Genomic DNA, 23,669 nt, shown 5'->3' with positions numbered 1-23,669 from the left:
CTTTGCAGTGAAAATTGATTTGTATATTCTTTGCCTCTGAGTCCTTGTGGGATTTTTTTATTTTTTTTAAATTCAGACAGAAAGTCACAAAAATTATACTCATCCTCATCAGTTCACTCAGTCCCATGTAATTAATTTTTTTTTTTTCATCTTGATCTTTTGTTAGCACTTTTATGAGTTCATCAGTTTTTCATTAGAGTTCTGAAAATGCTTATTCATTCAGTTCAGCAGTACAGTCAGTTACCAGAAACCTGTACTTGTCAGAGTCTTTTCCATGAATTTCTTGAAGATGAAACCCTTTTATAGGAACATATTTGCAAAATCATCAGAGTACACCCAGAACTGTCTGTAAATGACAAAAGACTTAAAAATGACCATGGTTAAAGATTTGATGAAAGTTCATAATAATGCAGTTGACAAGAAAATTAGTTATTTCTGAGATATACATTTTAAAGTAATAACTAGGATTATTACTTATAACATTATACCAGAACATATAAGATTTTTAGAAATTTCATGTAATGTCTGAAACATTTATATTAACATATTTCCATACATATTTCCATACAGATACAAATATACGATTTTTAGAAATTTCATGTAATGTCTGAAACATTTATATTAACATATTTCTATACATATTTCCATACAAATACAAATATAAGATTTTTAGAAATTTCATGTAATGTCTGAAACATTTATATTAACATATTTCCATACATATTTCCATACAAATACAAATATAAGATTTTTAGAAATTTCATGTAATGTCTGAAACATTTATATTAACATATTTCCATACAAATAACCCAATGAAAGTTTAGTATTAGTTGTTTTGTTTGTTTTTTTATACTGCAGGTTCTTATTAGGCATCAGTTTTATACACATCAGTGTATACATGTCAATCCCAATCGCCCAATTCAGCACACCACCATCCCCACCTCACCGCAGTTTTCCCCCCTTGGTGTCCATATGTCCATTCTCTACATCTGTGTCTCAATTTCTGCCCTGCAAACCGGCTCATCTGTACCATTTTTCTAGGTTCCGCATACATGCATTAATATACGATATTTGTTTTTCTCTTTCTGACTTACTTCACTCTGTATGACAGTCTCTAGATCCATCCACGTCTCAACAAATGACTCAATTTCGTTCCTTTTTATGGCTGAGTAATATTCCATTGTATATATGTACCACATCTTCTTTATCCATTCGTCTGTTGATGGGCATTTAGGTTGCTTCCATGACCTGGCTATTGTAAATAGTGCTGCAATGAACATTCGGGTGCATGTGTCTTTTTGAATTACGGTTTTCTCTGGGTATATGCCCAGTAGTGGGATTGCTGGGTCATATGGTAATTCTAGTTTTAGTTTTTTAAGGAACCTCCATATTGTTCTCCATAGTGGCTGTATCAATTTACGTTCCCACCAACACTGCAAGAGGGTTCCCTTTTCTCCACACCCTCTCCAGCATTTGTTGTTTGTAGATTTTCTGATGATGCCCATTCTAACAGGAGTGAGGTGATACCTCATTGTAGTTTTGATTTGCATTTCTCTAATAATTAGTGATGTTGAGCATCTTTTCATGTGCTTCGTGGCCGTCTGTATGTCTTCTTTGGAGAAATGTCTATTTAGGTCTTCTGCCCATTTTTGGATTGGGTTGTTTGTTTCTTTGATATTGAGCTGAATGAGCTGTTTATATATTTTGGAGATTAATCCTTTGTCCGTTGATTCATTTGCAAATATTTTCTCCCATTCTGAGGGTTGTCTTTTCGTCTTGTTTATGGTTTCCTTTGCTGTGCAAAAGCTTTGAAGTTTCATTAGGTCCCACTTGTTTATTTTTGTTTTTATTTCCATTACTCTAGGAGGTGGATCAAAAAAGATCTTGCTGTGATTTATGTCAAAGAGTGTTCTTCCTATGTTTTCCTCTAAGAGTTTTATAGTGTCCATCCTTATATTTAGGTCTCTAATCCATTTTGAGTTTATTTTTGTGTATGGTGTTAGGGAGTATTCTAATTTCATTCTTTTACATGTAGCTGTCCAGTTTTCCCAGCACCACTTATTGAAGAGACTGTCTTTTCTCCATTGTATATCTTTGCCTCCTTTGTCATAGATTAGTTGACCATAGGTGCGTGGGTTAATCTCTGGGCTTTCTATCTTATTCCATTGATCTATGTTTCTGTTTTTGTGCCAGTACCATATTGTCTTGATTACTGTAGCTTTGTAGTATAGTCTGAAGTCAGGGAGACTGATTCCTCCAGCTCCATTTTTTTGCCTCAAGACTGCTTTGGCTATTCGGGGTCTTTTGTGTCTCCATACAAATTTTAAGATTTTTTGTTCTAGTTCTGTAAAAAATGCCATTGGCAATTTGATAGGGATTGCATTGAATCTGTAGATTGCTTTGGGTAGTATAGTCATTTTCACAATATTTATTCTTCCAATCCAAGAACATGGTATATCTCTCCATCTGTTGGTATCATCTTTAATTTCTTTTATCAGTGTCTTATAGTTTTCTGCATACAGGTCTTTTGTCTCCCTAGGTAGGTTTATTCCTAGGTATTTTATTCTTTTTTTGCAATGGTAAATGGGAGTGTTTCCATAATTTCTCTTTCAGATTTTTCATCATTAGTGTATAGGAATGCAAGAGATTTCTGTGCATTAATTTTGTATCCTGCAACCTTACCATATTCATTAATTAGCTCTAGCAGTTTTCTGGTGGCAGTTTTAGGATTCTCTACGTATAGTATCATGTCATCCGCAAACAGTGACAGTTTTACTTCTTCTTTTCCAATTTGTATTCCTTTTATTTCTTTTTCTTCTCTGATTGCCGTGGCTAGGACTTCCAGAACTATGTTGAATAATAGTGGTGAGAGTGGACATCCTTGTCTCGTTCCTGATCTTAGAGGAAATGCTTTCAGTTTTTCACCATTGAGAATGATGTTTGCTGTGGGTTTGTCATATATGGCCTTTATTATGTTGAGGTAGGTTCCCTCTATGCCCACTTTCTGGAGAGTTTTTATCAGAAATGGGTGTTGAATTTTGTCAAAAGCTTTTTCTGCATCTATTGAGATGATCATATGGTTTTTATTCTTCAATTTGTTAATATGGTGTATCACATTGATTGATTTGCGTATATTGAAGAATTCTTGCATCCCTGGGATAAATCCCACTTGATCGTGGTGTATGATCCTTTTAATGTGTTGTTGGATTCTGTTTGCTAGTATTTTGTTGAGGATTTTTGCATCTATAGTCATCAGTGATATTGGTCTGTAATTTTCTTTTTTTGTAGTGTCTTTGTCTGGTTTTGGTATCAGGGTGATGGTGGCCTCATAGAATGAGTTTGGGAGTGTTCCTTCCTCTGCAATTTTTTGGAAGAGTTTGAGAAGGATGGGTGTTAGCTCTTCTCTAAATGTTTGATAGACTTCACCTGTGAAGCCATCTGGTCCTGGACTTTTGTTTGTTGGAAGATTTTTAATCACAGTTTCAATTTCATTACTTGTGATTGGTCTGTTCATATTTTCTGTTTCTTCCTGATTCAGTCTTGGAAGGTTATACCTTTCTAAGAATTTGTCCATTTCTTCCAGGTTGTCCATTTTATTGGCATAAAGTTGCTTGTAGTAGTCGCTTAGTATGCTTTGTATTTCTGTGGTGTCTGTTGTAACTTCTCCTTTTTCATTTCTGATTTTATTGATTTGAGTCCTCTCCCTCTTTTTCTTGATGAGTCTGGCTAATGGCTTATCAATTTTGTTTATCTTCTCAAAGAACCAACTTTTAGTTTTATTGATCTTTGCTATTGTTTTCTTTGTTTCTATTTCATTTATTTCTGCTCTGATCTTTATGATTTCTTTCCTTCTGCTAACTTTGGGTTTTGTTTGTTCTTCTTTCTCTAGTTTCTTTAGGTGTAAGGTTAGATTGTTTACTTGAGATTTTTCTTGTTTCTTTAGGTAGGCTTGTATAGCTATAAACTTCCCTCTTAGAACCGCTTTTGCTGCATCCCATAGGTTTTGGGTCGTCGTGTTTTCATTGTCATTTGTCTCTAGGTATTTTTTTATTTCCTCTTTGATTTCTTCAGTGATCTCTTGGTTATTTAGTAACGTATTGTTTAGCCTCCATGTGTTTGTCCTTTTTACGTTTTTTTCCCTGTAATTCATTTCTAATCTCATAGCGTTGTGGTCAGAAAAGATGCTTGATATGATTTCAATTTTCTTAAATTTACTGAGGCTTGATTTGTGACCCAAGATGTGATCTATCCTGGAGAATGTTCCGTGCGCACTTGAGAAGAACGTGTAACCTGCTGTTTTTGGATGGAATGTCCTATATATATCAATTAAATCTATCTGGTCTATTGTGTCATTTAAAGCTTCTGTTTCCTTATTTATTTTCATTTTGGATGATCTGTCCATTGGTGTAAGTGAGGTGTTAAAGTCCCCCACTATGATTGTGTTACTGTCGATTTCCTCTTTTATAGCTGTTAGCACTTGCCTTATGTATTGAGGTGCTCCTATGTTGGGTGCATATATATTTATAATTGTTATATCTTCTTCTTGGATTGATCCCTGGATCATTATGTAGTGTCCTTCCTTGTCTCTTGTAACATTCTTTATTTTAAAGTCTATTTTATCTGATATGAGTATAGCTACTCCAGCTTTCTTTTGATTTCCATTTGCATGGAATATCTTTTTCCATCCCCTCACTTTCAGTCTGTATGTGTCCCTAGGTCTAAAGTGGGTCTCTTGTAGACAGCATATATATGGGTCTTGTTTTTGTATCCATTCAGCCAGTCTATGTCTTTTGGTTGGGGCATTTAATCCATTCAAGTTTAAGGTAATTATCGATATGGATGTTCCTATGACCATTTTCTTAATTGTTTTGGGTTTGTTTTTGTAGGTCCTTTTCTTCTCTTGTGTTTCCCACTTAGAGAAGTTCCTTTAGCATTTGTTGTAGAGCTGGTTGGGTGGTGCTGAATTCTCTTAGCTTTTGCTTGTCTCTAAAGCTTTTGATTTCTCCATCAAATCTAAATGAGATCCTTGCTGGCTAGAGTAATCTTGGTTGTAGGTTCTTCCCTTTCATCACTTTAAGTATATCATGCCACTCCCTTCTGGCTTGCAGAGTTTCTGCTGAGAAATCAGCTGTTAACCTTATGGGAGTTCCCTTGTATGTTATTTGTCGTTTTTCCCTTGCTGCTTTCAATAATTTTTCTTTATCTTTAATTTTTGCCACTTTGATTACTATGTGTCTCGGCATGTTTCTCCTTGGATTTATTCTGTATGGGACTCTCTGTGCTTCCTGGACTTGGGTGGCTATTTCCTTTCCCATGTTAGGGAAGTTTTCGACTATAATCTCTTCAAATATTTTCTCTGGTCCTTTCTCTCTCTCTTCTCCTTCTGGGACCCCTATAATGCGAATGTTGTTGCGTTTAATGTTGTCCCAGAGGTCTCTTAGGCTGTCTTCATTTCTTTTCATTCTTTTTTCTTTAGTCTGTTCCGCAGCAGTGAATTCCACCGTTCTGTCTTCCAGGTCACTTATCCGTTCTTCTGCCTCAGTTATTCTGCTATTGATTCCCTCTAGTGTAGTTTTCATTTGAGTTATTGTATTGGTCATCTCTGTTTGTTTGTTGTTTAATTCTTCTAGGTCTTTGTTAATCATTTCTTGCATCTTCTCAATCTTTGCCTCCATTCTTATTCCGAGGTCCTGGATCATCTTCACTATCATTATTCTGAATTCTTTTTCTGGAAGGTTGCCTATCTCCACTTCATTTAGTTGTTTTTCTGGGGTTTTTTCTTGTTCCTTCATCTGGTACATAGCCCTCTGCCTTTTCATCTTCTCTATCTTTCTGTAACTGTGGTTTTTGGTCCACAGGCTGCAGGATTATAGTTTTTCTTGCTTCTGTTGTCTGCCCTCTGGTGGTTGAGGCTATCTAAGAGGCTTGATGGGAGGCTCTGGTGGTGGGTAGAGCTGACTGTTGCTGTCGAGGGCAGTGTTTTGAGAAGATCTCAAGTCAGGAGGTTTCCAGATTTTTTATGAGAAAAGCCAGGAAGATGACTGGATTACATGGAGAGGACTCAGATAAACTTGTGAATCGTCAACAGGGCTCGAATTAGAAGTCAGACACCAACTGCTTAATAATGGATGGAATATGACAGTAATATTTCTGGCTCCAGCTTTGCAGACAAATTTTGTTCCTCCACCTTCAATTAAGTTGTCATCAGGACCCCCTGCTAGTGTTGGAGGGTCTCCTGCAGAGGGAGGGGGTGGCTCTGTCTCACCGAGAGGACAAGGACACTGGCAGCAGAAGTTCTGGGAACTGTACCTTGTTAATTCCTCTCTTTGGAATGCCTTCTCTCCTACTCTGAAGAATTTCTGTTCCTCTTTAAGAGCAAGTTCAATTACCATCTCATCTGAGTAAGCGTTCTCTGACCTCTCCTGATAGAATTGACCATAGTCGTATGCCCTGAATGTACCTTATGCCATGAATAGTTTCTATCATACATTATTGCATTTACATGCCTATAAAAGAGGAGTTTCTACTGTGAATTCCAGGAGAGTAGAGACTATCTTAGTCATCTTTTAGTCAGGCACCAGGTGCAGTGCCTGGCAGATATTGAACATCTAATAAATATTTATCAACTTCTGCATAGGAGGATGCTGATGACCGAGAAGAGATTATTTTTTAATTAGGTTCTTATTTGTGACCTTAATATAATACTTTTAGGAGAAAGGTAAGGATAGGGACAGATTTCAGAAGTTTAAGGAATTATAGAGTGAAGAATCAGATTCAGTGAATGTAGTTTAACAAATAATAGGATGGAATCTCAAAGGCATATCAGAGTCCCAAGTCCCAAGAAATTTTGGATGGGAAGATATAAAAGAGAGTATGGGCTGTTGGAAAGAAACCAATGCAATGAGTTTTTAGAATATAGTTCTATATGAGGAAGAATATGGTTCTATATGAGGAAGAAAGGATGAAGGGGAAGAGGGAGAGGACTTTGCCTTTTTTTTTTCTGCCATGCCTCAGGGCATGCAGGAATGCAGGATCTTAGTTCCCCATACCAGGGATGGAATCCATGCCCCCTGTAGTGGAAGTGTGGAGTCTTAACCACTGGACCGCCATGGAAGTCCCGGACTTTGTCTTATATCTTTGTATGTTTAATGTTTTTCACATTAGATTATTCAATGTATTTACATAGAACTGTAAGAAAGAAATAAGGGTGAATATGAGGAAAACAAGGAAGCATGGAAAAGACATAAGGAAGAGATGTTAAGAGTGGCTAAGTTGAATAAATTAATATTTAAGACAAAATTAGCAATTAGGTCCAGCTTATCTCAAACCTTTCTGTGAAATTGTCCACATAGGTCTTTCCTCATCCTTGTCTTTTAGCCCACTTACCATCTATAACCACATTGGGAAACTATTAATTTGAGGCCAGATTACAGAAGGCTTTAAGTGCCATGGTAAGCACTTCAGCTTTGGTCTGTAATGCAAGGCGGAGCTCTGCCTATTCCCTGAGTGTCCTTTTGGAAGTGGTACTTGAGTTGGATTAAGTTTACCTGGCTACAAGAGGTGAGAAAATCTCCAAGAGGAGCAATTAAGAAGCTAGTACAAGTATCTAAGCAGAAATTACAGTGTAGGGACTAATTTATCGGTAAGAACAAAAAGAAGCATTGATGTGAAGTTTATCAGACGAAAAACAGAAATGAAGATTAGTTAGCTTGGAGGCTAGACAGGAGCCATAAGTCAAGTCTGGCAAAAGGAGAGAATGGTACCTTTTGTACCTTGTTATACCCTCTCTTTTGAATGTCCTTTATTCTACTCTGAAGGGTAGCATAGTGCATATGAAAGGATTTTTAGTCTCAAAACTGTTCAGAGAAGGGAAGCCTGTTTGAAAATTTTAAATGGTCTTCTTAAATAGCTGAGATGCCATGCGATGCTATCACACCTTGCCTACGGACAGTGCTGTTAGGCCATTCATGCGTTCATATAGGGACTGTAGAGACTGTGAATTGTGCTCTGGTTTTGAGTGTGAGTGCCTAGCTATAGGAGTTCAGTGATTTTACTACACGACAGCTGTTGAACCACTTATTTTCATCATGAAGGAAATTAAACATCTGCCCTCATAGTTAATCACAATCCATGACTCTTCAGTTGTTTCTGTCATTGGAACTTATTGATCATAGTTTAATCGCATTTCTGTATTTATTTTGCATTTGTCCTTTCTTAGTTAGGAAGTTCTGATTTTTAATATCATAGATCCTCATTCTTTTCATACCTTCTTAACTCACTGACATTAAGAGAAAAGAATTTACAGATTCAAGAGGCAATCCTCATGAAAACACTGCATGCAGATCAAGAAAATACATTTTTCCTGATTATCTAAAAAAACTGATGGTGGTAAGCTAATCAGAAGCAGAAGCTGTGATATAAATCAAGGTTTAACTTTTTTTTTCAAATATAATTTACACAATTTAACAGTATTTCTAGTCTTTGGAAAATAATCTGCATTGAAAGACAGGTCCTCACAACTTTGTGTCTCCTGCTATTAATGTAAGATTTGTTTGATATTCGTTGATTAAACACTGATGTTCTAGGACACTACTGAATGCTTTCAATTTCTGCTTTAATACGGAACTCTTCAGGCAGTTGGTGGTATTCACATATTTGAGAAAGGAATCACTTTTAAGATATGCTGTTTCTAGATATACTGTTTCGTTTTCTTACCCACAAAATATTAACTCTACATGCCGTTACTAAGATGAGTGGTTTTGAAGTCGGCTCAGATGATCTAAACCATATGTAAAAGGCATCTGTATTTTATTCTGGTTTTACTTTTAAGTAAGATGCCCACCCAATACAATCTGTGGAAATCCTTGTGAACATTGACACAGATGGATGACTATATACAAAATTCCACTTAATGGTTTTAGTTATAAGAGCTATTCTTAATAACATTTGAGGGAGACAGCCTCTCTGTTTATAATTCCTTTGAAGCATATTATCCTACAAACCCTGAAAAATGGTAACTTAATTCTTTGAGCTACTGAGTCATTCTAAAAGCACTGAAAACAAAACAAAACTTGCCAGTTAAAGCATTACCGACAAAATTTTAGTAATTCTCTCTCAGGAAGAATAAAAGATCGCCATCTGATTTTTTTTTTTCAAGGCTTTTGATTTTTCTTTCCTTTTTTCCCCTTACTCTAAACCAGCAGATTTATAAGGCATGTACTTGAACAGCAAAACCATTTGCCATTTGGTAGAATTGGCTGACATTTCATTTTTTCTGGGCAGATTGCAGATTAGTTTGACATTATTTTGCTGGGTTCTGAGCTATATCATTAGCATATTGCTTATGACTAAAAGCAAAGTAGTTTCATTTTGTGGCATAATAGCCCACTTTTTATACAAGTACCAAAAATTATGATTTCTCTGAAAATAACTAGGTATTGCTCCAGTGTTGTAAAAGAAAAAAAAAAAAAAAACCAGAATTCTATAAATGTAACAAAATGTATCACTAAAATGGTGTGTCAGAGGAGAACGAAAACCTCCATAAAAGCACGATGTGTTTACTGTTGATATCTCTAAATCTTGGCTAGAAATGAGAAACATTCATGAAATATTGGGCTTAAACTGAGATTACATCAGTATGGTAGCAATATCATACTTGTCAGCTAACGGAATATAACTGCCTTGTTGTACTACATGAAAATGAAAATTCACTTTTTGATCTAAGGCATAATTCTTTTCCTGTCCGTGTTGGATAGCTTTTTGTTTTTAATGTAAAGAAAATAAGAGCCAGGCAACTGTACCACAAGATGGCTTTGTTTGGGGAACCAAGGGAATAACAAACTGCTGATCATTTTTTAATTAAAGTAGAGATCAAATAATTACCAATGCTCTTATTTCAGTTTTCAGTATATTTGCTCACATCCCATCTTTCCTCCACTGAATTAGCTCTAATATATAAAATAAATAGGGCCACATTGTATAATTGTTGGGTTCTTTTCTACGTAAAAAGCAATTGTAGTATTATAGTGGCACATGACATGGATGAGCTACGTTGAACAATTGACTTCCTATGATTTTTTCCCTTTTTTTCATAATGCATTTTTTCATAATGCTGACATATTTTATGAAGACAGAATATCTCGTTGCTGTAAAATGCTGCTTTTACTGACAGTAAGCACCTAAGTGAAGTATTGTGCAAATGTTTTGGTCATACACACTTTAGTATTTAAGCAAAACATCAAACCAATTAGTAAGCCATGCTTCAGCGATAAAGTATATAGTCTGCTAGCAGGTTTTAATACATTTTTTTCCCCTAGTTATGTTCATGGATTTAATTCTTCCTAGTTGCATGGCAGTGGATAGAAAGTCTTGAGGGACAAACTATAATTTCATGGTCATCTAAGATAATTGTTATACTAATTGACTATTCCATTTCCCATTTGTTTCATTGACATTTTGAAAGGGTGAAAGAGATTGTTTTTCATGAACTGGTTTTTAACCTCCCCCCACTATTTTTGGTACTGAGGGGTGTTCAGGAATGATGTACATTGCTTCAACATACTCTATTCGTGTTGTGCATCAAAGGTGACCTGGGTTTTGCAATATCTTAGATAAAATGCTATTATTCCAGGAAAAAAAATGTATTCAATTTTCAGGAATGATTTTAGGCATATCAGGCACATCTCCTTTTCGTTCTAGCATGCCCATCTTCTTCTAATTCACTCTATATGTTAGGTTTTATCTAAGGGAACTCTGTGCATTCAATTTTCTCCAGGTACAGAATGCAGCAGGGTTGGAGTGGGATAAGCAACACGCAAACGAATAAGGAAAAACCTTAGAAAAGACATTTATAGAAATTACATTCCTTTGATTCTAATCATCATTTTTATTATTAGGTTTATTCTGATTTATATTATGCTTTAAGACATAACATGATTTTACTCTGGCTTCAGAATTGCCTTTAATGTTTTTGGATAGATATTTCTCAACCTCTTTGGGTTATAATCAGATTATTATTATTATGAATATCAAAATTTTCCTTCCCTGAAAAGTCGTTCATACACATGCATCTAGATTCTTCCAATGGGTAAGAATTCTTAATTAAAAAGCCAAATTTATTCTAGTTTTAATCAATGTCACATTGCTACAATCTAAATGAGCTTAACATTATCGAATTTTATCTTCCTAATGGGGAGTAAAAAGATAAAAATTCTAAATATATGGCTTTTGAAATGAGTGGTATGCTGTTGGTTTGTTGTGGAAGTGGATCAAAATACATGGAGGCATGCTAGCTCTTTTAGATCCCTAGAGTTTTATTTGGTGTATTATTCTGATAGAACTTGAAACCATATCCAAGTAGGCCATGGAAGTCAAAGTACTACTGAAACTGATCCACTTAGTCCCATGGAGCACTTTTGGCTCTCCATGTTTGACCGCTTGCTACTTGTAATTCAGATTAAATATGCACCATTCTTTTCAACAAGAACTAAAAAGGAATTTATATTTTATTTCCATTTTGAGGAGAAATAAACAGAGATAATTTTATTTTGCTTAATGAATATTGGTTCCAGCCAGAGTGAGCCCGTTGCTATTTCCTCAAAAGCCAGCAGATAAAAACTCATCAGCATTCTAATGAATTGTTTTTATGTCACAAAATGAGAGTGGTTGTGTTTTTTGGTGGTCTTGGTTTTGTTTTTTGTTTTTGTTTTTTTAAGCACATCAGGGAGACAGTATTTCAGGGAATGACAGAGGCAGAAAGCCATGCCTTTTTAGTCATTTCTTTATCTGTGTTCCAGTATTTGTGGCCAGATGGCCCTCTGTGCCACAGAGAGAGGGTGAACATCTTGGCAAGGTAGAATGTCTTGAGAGGATATCAAATTGTCCTATAAATGTATTAAAAAAAATTTACTAGTTCTCTAGTTTGCTATTTAATTGAAGAAACGTGCCTAGGGTCATTCACTGACCTCCACAAATCATCAGTGATGCAGCTGGAGAGGGAACCGAAGACTCGTGTTTTCAAGCACACTGTATTACATATGCCACTGCCATTGAACAAAACATTTCATCAGTGCTAGAGGGAATACCTTACTGTGAGCAGTCATTTTAAGCACATGCCTGTCACACTAAGATTTTCCTAAAACCATCTGCATAGTATTGTTTGCTTAAAATTTTCTGAAATATAATAGAGATGAAATTTCAGTTTTAGACTGACTGCAATGGAAACGACAATAAAGGGAACTACTTATTACCATAGAAACAAGAAAGTATGCACAATGTCAACAACATTTGAAACGAACAAAACTCTTGATAACAGCACATTATAACCTAGCATCCTTTGCTTACAGAATAATTTTGGTTTTATGATTTTACTAAAATGCATACTGGTGGCTTGTATTTGCAGAACTAGGATTCTCTCAAGAGGCTGTGATGCTCAACTAGGTTATTCAGAATATATTCTATATTCAGAACATAGAATCAAGTAATCTAAACTTAGTGATGGCAACTGGACTCCAAGGTGTACAGATAGATTGGAGAGTAAAAATTACACTGATCTGTGTTTTTATTGTGACATTGTATATTATTTGACAATGCTAGAGACTATATTATCTCCCTAGCCTAATTTTTCATATAATTAAAATTATCATTTTAAGCATTTGTAATATTTTAAAGTTTTCACCACTCATAATAGAAAATGTTGTGATAGGTAGTATATTCTTACTTGACTTTTTATACATAATACATTAAGCACATTTAACATTTTGCTTAGTCTGGGCTAGTAATTAAGGCTATCGATTATAGTATTTCGCTGTGACCCATAGATACCTTCGGTACATTTTGTTTAATAGCCCTGCTTGTGTTTACTCTAAATAACTCTAGTCTGCCATAGTGCATCCTTCCTATCAACTGTAACTTCACTGCTGCCCGTGGTCCTTCTTCATATTCTTCATTTACTTACTATTTCCTATCTATGTGAATCTGTTAGAAATGTCTGCAGAACAAAAACAAATAGGCTCTGAGTAAACATATAAGACTTTTCCTATGATTAAAATGTGGGTGCCTTGATGAATGTTTTATAAAATTTATTTCTGCTGCCCAAACATCTCTTTTATCAACTTCTAATCCCAGGCGAATTTCACATGATTGAGAATGCTGGATGGCTAACTTAATATTAAGTAGAGTTATTATATTTTGAAAGTATTAGATACAATATTGTACAAATGAAAAATTTGACATATAGAAAAAAAGAGAGAGTTTCAGGGTTCATCTAGCAAGTCAATTAAATAATATTGAGTCATTCAACAAATAATCATTACTTAGAGACAGAGATTGAACTGTCACTCCATACTATTGGTTAGATAATGATTAACACAGACTCTTGAAATTAAAAATGAGAGTTTTTGAAGGGCAATTCACTTGTGTTCTAGAAAGTAAATCTAACATTTTACTTTTATTTACTTTTTTGCAGAGATATACCATACCAAATTGTAATACCAACCTTATAGCAGAAATATGTAAACGTTTGGTGAAATAGGCTCTATAAAGAAAATACATCCCTCATGGGCACATATTGTAAATACAACTTACTGTAAATTTAACTCCAAATTCCAGAACATGAATGAAACTATTATGAAAAAAGGAAGATAGGAAATAATCTGATTACTTGAAGGCTTTTATATAAAAAATTTTAAATAACTGAAGCAGGAAATTGAAATTTTGTAGTAACTACAATTTATCATCTCAGATTAATTACCATAGGGTTTAAGTTTAATTTGGGGGTCTTGGCAACAAAGTCATTTGCTTATTAGAAGGGGTATTAATAAGTTACAATCTCCATTTCTTTGTGTAGGTTTTTAGTGGGCATCCTCTTATTATTATTATTATTATTATTTTTTTTGCTAATATGAGATCTCCCAAATAAAATAAGGATTTATCTCACACTTTGCCTTCTAGATGGATGAGTCATAAAGAGACCTGCTTTTCAATGTCCTAAGTCATGTCTGCACATGAAAGATAGTAATTTCTTAGCTGTAGGTTTTTTCTCACATCTTAAAACAGCAGAAATTCTTAGAGCTTTGAATTTTCAAAAAGTGACAGCAACTTTATTTAGAAAATAGTAGTTAATTCCCATGCCTCAGTTTCCTTGCAGTAAAATGACAGAATTTTAGCTTACATGATCTCTAAAGTTCCTGCCAACTCTAAGATGTATTGAATCATATTAAGGATTGGAGGATGAGTGTGCATCCATTGATATTTGGCCTTTGGATCTGGTCTACCTGCCAAGAAATATTTATTTTCTTGGCAGCTTGTCATGAAAGGTCAGAGATTCTTGGCATTTTTTCACCTGATCTTTTAATATTCATTCAAGCATGGCTATTTGTCTGTGGTCAAAGTTGTGGTCTGCAAAGATGTACATCCTTTTTAAACTCCATTTTCTAGGATTTTGAGTCTGTTCTGACAATTTGTATTGGAACATGTAAGAAGACCAGGTGATAGTGCAAGTGGCAAATTAAGTTCGGAGCTTTGCAGGAAACGGCAAAGAGTATAATGTTCGTTGAAAAATTATGATGAAAATTTATGAGAAGGCAAATTTTAGTTAAATGCCAGGCCTTTCTGATGACAGGAATCATCTAAAAAGGAAACTAACTGCCATGTGTAGTGTGAGTTCCCTATCAATGGGTGTATTCAAAGAGCAACTGTATGGTTATATGATGGAGATTCTCAAAACCAGTGAGTGGGAGACTAGATGACCTTGTCTTAAAGTTCTTAATTTTAACTTAAAATTAAATTTAAGTTTCTGTGAGTCCAAAATAAAATATAATTATACTGATCTGGGAATTTTGCTTGAGTAAGGATTCCATGAAGAATTAGACTCAGAACATCTGTCTTTCTCAGCTAATGCACTGGGTAAGTTGTCCTGATACTCTACAGTGATACATTAGAGTCATTAATAAGCCAGGTTTTCGACACAGATCTGACTAGCATAAGCAAGAAAAAGAGATTCTTTGGAAGGATATCTTTAGTTTGCAGAATTGAATAAGCAATTTAAATCAAGCCTTGAGTAAAGATGGAAACCATGGTAGCCCTGCATCTCCACAGCAGAATTTGTGGACTAAGAGTTGATGACTCAGTTTCAAAACTCTTCTATTCCTGTGTCTATGTTCGGTATTCAAATTTCCAAACAAAACTGATGGACCTAAATTAAGTAATAACACTCTTGTGGTCAATGGAGGGAGTGGGAAAGGAGATTGGTAGGTGAGGAGACCCTGGGTACTGTGACTGCTAGCCCCACCAGAACTAAGGTCTAGTAAGAATATTGATTAAAGTGATATTTTGAGACAGGGATGGGTTAGGAGTTGCTCAAAGGAGGGGATAAGATCTTACTAAAAGAATTTGTTCTTTCTGTGTCTTCCCAGTGGCATCTAAGCTTCTTGAAGTCAAGGATTATGTCTTGCTCACTGTTAAATCCCCAGCTTCTACTCCCAGTCGTTAGAGCATAGGATTTTGTGTAGTAAATATTTGTTAAACAAATGAATGAATAAATAACTAAATGAATTTAAGTGATGTAGTTTAGTGCTGGTCCACTCTCAGTAGATGAAAAGAATACAGTTTAGCAAACTATTGCCCCAGAGACCCTCAGAGGCTATTATCTTACATGTTGACCACTAGATAGTAAAGGAAGTTCAAGCTTCATTTGTTTTCTTCCCTTTTGCCTTTTATTTCTTCTCCCCCCTCCCTCCCTCCCTCCCTCCATCCATCCCTTCCTTCCTTCCTTTTTTCTTTCCTACCTTCCTCCCTCCCTCCCTTCCCTTCTTTCTTGCTTTCTTCTATGTCTTCATTATATATTTACAGATCATAAAGACAGTGATTTGTCTTTATTAACAAAATATAATTATACACAAGGATATCTGAAAGATAGCTATTCTGTTGGTATTCTCTTAATAGTTGAACACAGCAGATGGACTGTAAGAGTCGTTGCCAAAAAGTCTTGGATTCTAAGGTGTTTTTAGTGTTTCCTGTGTTTCTAAGGAAACTGTAATAATCAAGTCTCTCATCTGATTTTTTTTAAGCTTTGATGAAATCCAGTTCAAAAGTAGACCTAATCATAGTTTATAATGAGCTTTGGGAGATTTTTCTTGTAAATTTGAAGAAAAAAAAGACAGAATCATAAGAGAATTTCAAATGCTATTAACAAGGCTGGAGTTGTTGTTGAAATCAGAAAATAACTGTCTTAAAAATAAATTGCATATTTATCATGTTCATTATATCCATGTTTGAATAACTATTGCTGGCAACTCAGAGTTCTTTGCATTTTACAGGCACATAAATGCTTCCATATCAGTAACAAACATACCTAAAGAATGGTCACCGTAGCAAGAAGATTCTGTTTGATGCACAGAATCTAGAAGAAGCAGTAGCATCGTCCTTTAAAACACATTTCTTTCTGTCAGCAAATGTACATAAAAGATAAGAGCTTATACTATTTCAAGTACTATGCATAAATTCAAAGTGTTCACAAGTCAGCAATTTTTAGACCCTACTTACCCATAGCTGTTTGTGATCATGAGGCATTTGAAGCTTCTTTAATAGTTATATTGTTACGTAATAACTGTAGGAGTATAAATTACCTTAAAGCTCAAACAGAAAATTAACTAAACTATGAAACATTAACATCTTCACATAAAATGAATATCCAGTGATATCAAGAATGCTACATTAATAACTATGCTCCTGGGGCTTCCCTGGTGGCACAGTGGTTGAGAATCTGCCTGCCAATGCAGGGGACACGGGTTCGAGCCCTGGTCTGGGAAGATCCCACATGCCGCGGAGCAACTGGGCCCGTGAGCCACAACTACTGAGCCTGCGTGTCTGGAGCCTGTGCTCCGCAACAAGAGAGGGCGCGATAGTGAGAGGCCCGCGCACCGCGATGAAGAGTGGCCCCCGCTCGCTGCAACTAGAGAAAGCCCTCGCACAGAAATGAAGACCCAACACAGCCAAAAATAAGTAAATAAATTAATTAATTTAAAAAAAAGCATTAACCTAACATTTATTTATAAAAAAAAATAATAATAACTATGCTCCTGTTTTACTTTTAGAATATCATCAGTGGCTATTTGATTTACAGGCAGTCATATGTTTAGGTGACTACTGATTTATTCCAAACCCATTGTTATCAGGAAAGGTAAGAAAATATAAATAATCATTGGGATGATATCTTCCATTAATGAAGAACTACCTATGTGTTAAGCCACACAAGAAAAAAAAATATATTTTATGGAGAATTAGATTGTCTTCTGACTATGCTTATGGAATATATGCTTAGGAATAGGTAAGCTCAAAGCCATTTGAAAAACAGGCAGGCAAAAAAAAAAAAAAAAAGACAAACTCCAAAACTGATAGATTTTCCGCTCAACTGGAATAGATCAATTTTGTATAGCTCATGGAAGAACATCCAATGCAGGCAAAAATCAACATGACTCCATCAGGAACACTTCTTGGTGGATTAATCTAATTTCCTTCTGTGCCAGAGTGACAGACTTAGTAGATCCATCTGAAGTCAAAGTCTCAGTATAACTTGATATAGTGAGGCTTTTCTTCTGTTCTGAAATATTCCCAGTTAACAGCCTGGAAAACCTAAACTTTTCTACTAATACGCAAAAGCTTGGCAATAGTTTTGGCCAATGGGGACATATCAAATAAACCCTATCAGAATGATCACCTAATATGTCTATACATGATCTCAGTAACACCACCACCAAAACAATAAAGAATAACTGACATTTATTCAGCCCTTATTATGTACCAGGTGATATTCTATGATATTTGTATATATTAACCCATTTATTCTGTTCAAGAAGCAGCATCAGGTACTGTTTAAAGGCAGGGACTCCAGAGCCTAGGTTCAAACTCTAGTTATACCACTTAGCTGTGTGGCCTTGGGCAAATTATTCAACCTGTCTGTGCCTAGGATTCCTCGTGTGTAATTGGTGATTAAATAATCTTTAGTCCTTAGAGTTGCTGTAAGGATTAGACGAATTATTGTTCGTAAAATGACTAAACAGTAGCTCGTCCTCAGCCATGCTACAAGCATTGTTAGTTAAATAAAAATGTAACCCAAACAATAAATTGTCAACTACAGAATAATGCTTAGTAAGGAGTTGGCCAAAATACTGCTTTTTGTGATGAGTTCCAAACAGTGCCCAATGATAGAAAATGATTGAGTAAGCAGAGTATATCATAGCAGAAGAAGTGCTGTGGTCTCAGTGGGACATTGGTTGAGCATATGTCCAGAACACAGGGCTGTAATTACTTAAAATAAACAGACACTAGGTTGTGTTGATGGAAAAGTGTCAAAAGAGCCTTGACACTGGGTTTAGTGCTTTCACCTCTTTTCAATGTATTATAACCAATTTAGTTTTCTCTCCCTCCCCTTCTTCTTCCTTTCTTCCCTTTTCCTTTTATTTTTAAAAATAATTTGGAAGAAAAGGAGATTACCTGGGAAACACAATAGCAATGTCTTTATTATTGAAACCTATGCTGGAGAAAATTAATAGAGTTTGGATTGACAGATTATCTGTATAGTATATTTTGTATTCTAAGCAGAATTATAAAGCTTTCCTGTCACATGTCATCATTTATGACAAAGCAGGATGGGCTCTGCTTTTTGACTCACTGAACTTCCATGATAATTCTGTTCCATCGAACAGGGCCTTCATTGTACCCTGGGGAATGAAAACTGGGCTTTGGTCCTGCCTTGGAAGTAAGATGTGTGTAACTCAATTTGTTGCACCCTGTAAGACCTGTATTATTGTTTTGGATCCTGTATAAATCACCACCGAAGTGCTTCTCTCTATTGTGTCTCCTCTCAGTTATTATTTTATTTTGTATTCCATACCTGTGATATACCTCTCTCTTCTTATGCTATATGGAATTTTTTTTTTCCAAATTAACTAGACTTTTTTGAGTGCCTCCTCTATCCCATGCTCTGTGCTCTTATACATTTCAAATAATTTAATCCTTAAACTGGCTCTTTGATAGAGTTATCATTCTGCTTGTTGTTCAGTTGGGGAAACAGATTTAGAAAAGTTACCTTGCTCAAGGCTCTCCAAGGTAGGTGTGGAGCTGAAGTTCAAGCCCTGGCCTTCTCACTGTACAATCTGCACATTTCTTCCAAACCTTCTGTTGAGTTGTGCTCAAGGGATAAATATGCAAAAGTGCCTCCAAATATAGAGGGTCTGTCTGTTCTTTGTTAAATAATAAAATCTACCCTAGCGTGGATCCCATGTTTCCTATTTTTCTAGGTAATTTGTTCAAAGCTAAACAAACATTTATTTCTTCATCTTTGCCATTCTTTCCTTCTTTCCACCTGAAGTTTCTCCTCTCTTGAACCTTTTAAGACACCTTTTCAGATTGTTTCTTTTTCTTTTTTCTGTTAACTTTTTTTTTTTTTTTTTGCTAGTATCCACTCTTGGCTCATCTTTATTTTTTTTTATTGATTAATTTCTATTGGAGTATAGTTGCTTTACAATGTTGTGTTAGCTTCTACTGCACAGCAAAATTAATCAGCCATACATATACATATATCCCCTCCCTTGTGGATTTCCCTCCCATTTAGGGCACCACAGTGCATTAAGTAGAGTTCCCTGTGCTATACAGTATGTTCCCAAGGGTTGTCTATTTTATACATAGTATCAATAGTGTATATGTATCAATCCCAATCTTCAGATTGTTTCTTAATTTCAGATTATAATTTCTGTATTTTCTCTGGGAATATTTAGTTATGTCACTGGGGAGATACAGAGAATTGGCCTTTTTGCTGACGAAACAGATTAGTGCTACTCTGATCTTCTACCTCCCAGGTGTGCAGAAGACTCCAATGCATCATCACACAAAACAAAGCCAAGCAGCACTTCCTGCACGTTGACATCTAAGGGCCTCTAAAGGCCTATAGGCCACGTACATATTTTCAGTTTGAGTAGCCTAAAGTGGCTTATTTTAAGTGCAGATTTCTTGGAAGTTTACTGTTTCCTCTTATAAATTTTGTCTACATTTTGCATTTTACTTTGTAATACAGAGGTTTTTGTTGAAATATAAAAATAATGTGTTTCTCAAGTCTTCAAGGAAATGTGTCTAACCATATTTGTGTACCATGTTTATCCTGCGGATATATGCATCCCAGCACAAGGCTGAATGCTCTGGGGGTAGAAGTACCCACTTAGAAACACAGAGTTTAAAGAGAGCTATGTTTCATCTTGGAACCTGCACAACTAAATTATGGAAGCCTTTCTGAGAACACATGACACTGTACAGTTACAAAACGTATGTGTGCATCTTTATGTTTCATGGACACTTGGCTTGATTTCGGAGCATATGAAAAAAATGACCATGAGTTTGTTACATAAGCATAGTGCCAATATGTATAATATTCTTTCATAAAAGCAACTTTGTACTTGGCTAAGATTATAATTTTGAGTTAATTAGAGATACTAGAACCATAATTATATCACTCAATTCTTAAGCAGGAAACCTTGAAGTCTTTCTCAAAGACTTCCTAAAGATTTATTTAGATTTTATAATTAGTGTTCCTTTTTATCATTAGTCTGATTATATATCTAAATTTTTTGATGCCTTTACCTCTTCTTTCCCATTTCCATGAGGTCAGAATTCTTACTTATCTGTACTGCCGTTTAGTTCTCAATATTTTTTTCTGAACAGATCTCTCCAGCTTTCTCATTCTCCTGCATCTGATGCCCCATCCATCTCTCTCATGCTGCTGAATCAAGCAAAGCCTCTACCCTATTTGTTTAAATGTATTGCACATACTTTTCATGGTTATTCAGTTTTGGATTGCAGGCTCTCAAAGGGCATGGATTACTTCCATTCACTTATGCTCTGGACAAGAGTGATATCACACTGTGAAGATAATAATCATGAGAAAAATCTTTGATGGACTAAAGCATCTTACTATTAAAACAAGAATATAAAAGACTGCAATTCCCTGAAATATGATTTCAGAAAAGGCATGATAACTATTTCTGTCTTAGAATTTGTTTACTTTAAATATCGCATAATAATCACCTCTAATGATAAACATGATACTCTTAGAAATATTGAAGTTTTATGTTGGCATTTTATTTGGGAATTTTTTCATATCTCCACCCATAATTTGTCTTAGCTTTTCTATTAAGTGTTAAAGTTCTCAAAAGATCTTCTTCTTCATCTACTGAGAGACATTGTAGTACAGCAGTTAAGTGCAAAGACTGGAGACAAACTGAAGGTATAAAATCCTGATTTCACCATTTATTAGCTATGAGACTCTGAGCAAATTATTTAATCTTTCTGTGCCCTACTTTTCAGAGGATGATAAAGCACAGGATTGTTGTGTGGATTAAATAAGTGATATATGTTGAAGAATTTAGAATAGTGCCTGACTCATTGCAAATGCTTCGTGCATATTAATTAATATTGTTCTGTGATATTATTTTGTTATCTCCTGAACTGAACTTGATAATTCCACAGTGTGCCTTTCATACCTTGTGGCTTTTCTGTTTTTCTTTAACTCTCATCAATTTTTGCGTCTTTAGCTCATGTCTTACTTATGAAATAAACACCTGCCATCTATATTATGGTATTTCCCATTTCCTCCCATAACATTTGAAATTAGTGAAAGCAGAGGAAGAGCTGAATATTCCAATTATCCCCTCCAAATTGCACTTATTGGTCTGTGGCATGCATTGCCTGTTAGCAATTTCTTTCATCATCATCGTCATCATCATCACCATCTCTTGAGCATGATCATCATAACTAACATTTATTGAATGCTTAAGACCTGCCAGGAACTAGTCTAAGCGCTTTATATTTATTGAATTATTTAATCTTCACTAGAGTCACATGAAGTAGGTAATATTATCCTCAGTTACAGATACAGACATGTTGTAGGAGTGTCGTTACTCCTCTTGCTTCCTTCTTACCTTTGCATTGCCTCAGAGAAACATTATAGCTGAAACACCCGCTTGTAGGTGATCCACCATCCCTTCCCTACTTTGAACCCTTGGAAGATGACAAATGACCATTGAGTGGATGATATGTTTATCATTCCTCTTATGACAATTTTGAGGATTAATTTAGAGGACATTAAATGTCCAACGTTTGAACACATGGATCAGCCTGATTGCTTTTGGCAGGTACTAAATTAGAGGGAGAAGCATATACAAAATAAATTGTGACATACAATGAAAATGAGTTGCTGTGTGGGGTTTCATGTAATGCCTCCTGGATTGATCAAATGGAGGAGGCCTAGAAATGATGAATTGAAAAAAAAAAAAAAGGCCTCTAGTATTGCTCTGTGGTAGGTGGGGACAAACTGGTGGGGTGGGAGCAGAAGGCTTGGCACTTCATAGAAACAGATGCTTGAACGGATTTTGCAGGTGGTTTTATGCTAGTTCATGGTGAGCTCTTTGGCAGATCTTTCCCTTGGCTCCTTTAGTTCAATCCAGGCTTGAGGTGACACTGTGTATCTCTGCTGGCAAGATGTGTACACTGACCTTGCCAATATTTTTCCAGTTCACATTAAAAAATATTTTTATTTACTTTTTATCTGATTTTAATGCAGTAAGCTTTTTTTTTCTTTCAATTTAAATGTTTAGAGAGCCACTTTATAGATGAAACTGCCTTGATTGCTATCATGAATCTTCCATTAAAATGCTAGGGTGAGAATAGGTTCTTAGATACCTGCTCTTGTTGGCTTAGTTTAAAATCCCAGATGCAATATTTTAGACTACAGTAATAAAAACTAACACTTGCTGAGTGGCCACTGAGTGTCAGTGTTTCAGGCGCTTTACTTAGTTTGTAGGTTTTAATTCTCACAGCAATCCAATGAGGGAGGAACTATAGTTATCCCCACTTTACTCATGGAGAAAAGAAAATATGGAGGGGTTAAATAACTTATCTGAGGCTACTCAGGAGGTGGCTGAGTAAGATTTGTACCCAGGGCTCTGTCTTCAGAACCCATGCTCTTGACCATGACGACACCTCCTTTTGGATAGTCATCTCCAGGCAAGGTGCTTCATTGCACAGACTATTTTCTGTAGCTGTCAAGCTCAAAACAAGCCAGAAACTCTTTTTCAGAGACATACTAAATTATAACTTGAACTTGTTCTTCTGTGTTCTCTGCTTTTTACCAGCTTGAGAATAGGAGACCTAAGTTTTTATTTTAATTAGTAACATTGAAATACGTTAAATAGAATCTGTGGCGGCAGCTGTGTATTCTCACTTTAACTTGAAAACTACATTCATTGATATCTTTTTAGTCTTTGGAAAGAAATCTATTGTCCATTATAGCTGCTACTGCTCTGAACCCTTTTGATAACTGTCCGTGCAAGTGTCTCTTCTGTCTTCTTGGGGAAAATAACAATGGCATACTGTACTTCACAGGTGCAAAAATGAAATGATTTGCTCCATCATTAAGTTTGCTTAATTTACAGCTTTTTATGTTTAATTATGTCTGTTGTTCATAGATTGGATATTGAGGATCCGACAAAGATGGTATTTGAATCAGCTTTGTAATGTCATTGAGTAGGTCTTACACTGCAGGATACTTAAGTCTTTTCTCCAATTGCGACAGTTTGGATATCCTCAGGGGTTCCGAGCTGTCTTCAATTATGCCAGCTGTC

The 23,669-nt window shown here is 35.5% G+C and overlaps 1 protein-coding gene and 1 long non-coding RNA gene across 10 annotated transcripts in view; one reads left to right on the top strand and one right to left on the bottom strand.

Annotated features, from left to right (window-relative positions):
* Positions 1-19,731, bottom strand: part of LOC309634828 — a 41,590-nt gene extending 21,859 nt beyond the window's left edge. Inside the window, exon 1 of the long non-coding RNA XR_014248452.1 lies at positions 6,310-19,731. This is a non-coding gene — a long non-coding RNA (uncharacterized lncRNA). The remainder of the gene's footprint in view (positions 1-6,309) is intronic.
* Positions 1-23,669, top strand: part of GRIK2 (glutamate ionotropic receptor kainate type subunit 2) — a 640,648-nt gene that overhangs the window by 146,471 nt on the left and 470,508 nt on the right. The window lies entirely within an intron of this gene.

The sequence above is a fragment of the Balaenoptera borealis genome, assembly GCF_965194805.1.
Source record: "Balaenoptera borealis genome assembly, chromosome: 9".
NCBI classification, from domain to species: Eukaryota; Metazoa; Chordata; class Mammalia; order Artiodactyla; family Balaenopteridae; genus Balaenoptera; species Balaenoptera borealis.
The sequence above is the reverse complement of the archived record's forward strand: the minus strand, read 5'-3'. Positions and strand labels throughout refer to the sequence as shown.